Raw genomic sequence first — 2,815 nt, 5'->3', positions numbered from 1 at the left:
TATTGTGATAAATATATATTTGTTTGGATTTTTAGGTGCTTTATAATTCCACTCTTGGTGTCGTCATTGTGTCAGATTAGTTTTGTCACTTCTTTTCTCTTTACAAACATTAACTAAGTAACCTTCCTCATCCCTGGGAGGTACGGAAGGGTCAGTATCATCCCTTTTTGGTACATGGGGAAACTGAGGCACGGGGCGGGGACGTGAGTTGCCCAGCATCACACAGTGAGTGAATGGCAATGCCAGGATGAGAAATCTATTTCTGGTTTCCAGTCCCATACTCAAACCATTAGACCACACTGCTTATCCTTTGCATAGTTTTGAGTATATTTATTGACTTTATTAAAACAACAAAGTTCCAAAAGGAACCCCCAAACCTTTGGGGATCACTTCTATACACCCTTTCCCCCTGTTATTTTTAACCTCTCTTGTTTTTCCTGCAGCTCATGGACTCCTGGATGCAGTCCAGGGAAGCTTGCCGGCGGGAGAGGGCTGTATGGAGCAGCATACTGCTCCTAAACTTCGTGGCCACAGAAGTCAAACTGGATGTGAGTAACTCTTGACTTCTAGTGACCTGATTGCAAACTAGACCTACAGGGCACTCTCCCACGCCAGAGAAACTTCCGGCTTAGAAGTATGTTGATGGGCCCCACAGTGCAATGCTCCCTAATAGGCGGAGGAAAAACCGATCTCGTTGCTCGTCCATCATCCTGACTGAGATGGGTTGGCATCTGATACACTTGGAAAATAAATCCAGTGCCCTGGAGGAATAGGCCACCTCTTTCCAATGCAGGAAAGGCAGCTAACAAGGGGCACAGGAAGAACGGGTTTTTCTATGGTTGGATCTAATGAATTTCAGAGAAAAGAGATTTCAAAATCCTAGAGACTGAAGACATTTCATCCCCAGCTGGTTCCCTGTTTGCCTCCATTCCTCATCCTAGTACCATGGGATACTTTCCTCTTGTGGAGCTGCAGGAAGAGGCCTCTCCATTCCAGCCCACCTCAGCCGTTACAGGTCATTATGATCCTGATCTTGCTCCCACTGACATCTGTGGCAAAACTCCAGTGGACGTCTGTGGTGCGGGATCGAGCCCTATATTCTTCTTCTGGCTCCCAAGCCTCTTCTGAAGAGGGAGAGCTGAGGATCACGCCCCATTATAGAAAGGGACTGTGTGGATATAGACTCCTTGCCTAGGAGACACAGCCCGCTTTACCTGCAGTGGTAACGGATTCCTCCTCTCCTCTTTTGTACAATTAGGAAGCGTCTCCATTCACCAGGCTCGGACACCTGGTTGCAGTGCTGGGGATCCGCTGTGGGGATCCCGTCAAGGCGATCAGCTCAAAGGCAGCAGAGGCTGTTCATTACCTCGTCTCTATTGCGTGGCGCCAAAAGAGTAAGAGAAGCACTGATGAGCATCGGAATCCCCCTTCTGGGAGCTAAATGCTAGAGACTTTCCTCAGGCAAAGCTCCCGTTCAGGATAGTGCCTGAGGAAGAAGTAGAGCATCTGGCTCGGTATTTGTTCCTTTGAACAGAGTGATAGTTTTTTTGTGGCTCTAGAAACAAGCGTCTGATAGTCATCCCGTAATTCTAGCCCTGACTTTCAAAGAAAGGAAAGGGGAGGGGGGAATACAGAGAAAGGCAAACTGAGACTGGTAGAGCTCATTCCGTCAGTGGGAATGGGAAGGGTCAGTGGGACACGATGATAGGGGATTCAACGCCATCAGACCAATTAGATCAGTTCGAGATGCCTGTACCCCGAACGCCCCAGAACTTTGATGGTTGTTGGAAATCTGGATCCAAATCTGGGGCTCGATTCATGACTGTGTTAATCCACTTCTATGCCACTGAAGTGTTTTGGCTAGATTCCAGTCACCATTTGATAGAGCCACTTTACTCTGGGGGTCAAGGCCCTGATCCAGCACAACATTTATGCACCTCTGTAACTTTCATCAGGCGAGTAGTCCCACGGAAGTCCCTGGGATTATTCATCTGCTTAGAATAATGTACGTGCTTAAATGCTTTCCTGGATCAGGGCCAAACAAAGGGCATTGTCCAGTAAAGAGGGATGAGAGCAGAAGCCAGGAAGCAGAATGGAAAGTTAAGAGTGTTATTAACATGTATTTCAGTTGCACAGTTGGACAGAAAGAATGTGGAATGGACTGAACAGAGGAACAAGGAATTTCTGGTTGCTTGGAGCCCCATTGTGGTTTGCAACAGCCCCTCCAGGATCGCAGAGGTAATCACATCCTGGCACTAATGACCATTCTACATTGGTGTCAGTACAATACGGTATCACACAGCTCCAAACTACTTCCTGTCCCTGGATCGCCCATCTCTATTGTGTATGACTTACCCAAGAATTACAGCTCCTGCCCTTACTCATGGCTAGAAATGACATGCTCAGAAAGAAACAAGATGGGTGAGGTCCAATTTTTTTATTGGATCAACTTCTGTGGGTGAAAGAGACAAACTTTTGAGCCATACAGAGCTCTTCTTCAGACAGAGACAGAAGAGCTCTGTGTAGCTCAAAAGCTGGTCTCTCTCACTACCAGAAGTTGGTTCAATAAAAGATATAACCTCACCCACCTTGTGTCTCTAATACCCTGGGACTGACACGGCTACAACAGTGAAGACAACAAATGCTCATAAAGAGTGATCTACTCTGCAGCAAGTGGTTCTCAACCTTTCCAGACTATTGTACCTCTTTCAGTCCCAGGGGGCGGGGTTCGGGCTTCAGCTTGAGCCCCGGGCGGTGGTAAGGTGGCCGGGTGCCCGGTTTTCGACCAGAAAATCTGGTTGAAAAGGGGATCTGA

At 47.5% G+C, this 2,815-nt stretch overlaps 1 long non-coding RNA gene across 1 annotated transcript; it reads left to right on the top strand.

Annotated features, from left to right (window-relative positions):
- Positions 1-425: 425 nt before the first annotated feature.
- On the top strand, positions 426-2,232 carry LOC135977215 (uncharacterized). Its single transcript, XR_010594543.1, has 3 exons — positions 426-548; positions 1,259-1,394; positions 2,129-2,232. It is a non-coding gene; the product is annotated as an uncharacterized LOC135977215 (long non-coding RNA).
- Positions 2,233-2,815: the final 583 nt, after the last annotated feature.

Source organism: Chrysemys picta, chromosome 23 (genome assembly GCF_011386835.1).
Source record: "Chrysemys picta bellii isolate R12L10 chromosome 23, ASM1138683v2, whole genome shotgun sequence".
Lineage (NCBI taxonomy): Eukaryota > Metazoa > Chordata > Testudines > Emydidae > Chrysemys > Chrysemys picta.
Note: the sequence above shows the minus strand (reverse complement) of the source record. Positions and strands in the feature narration are given on the sequence as shown.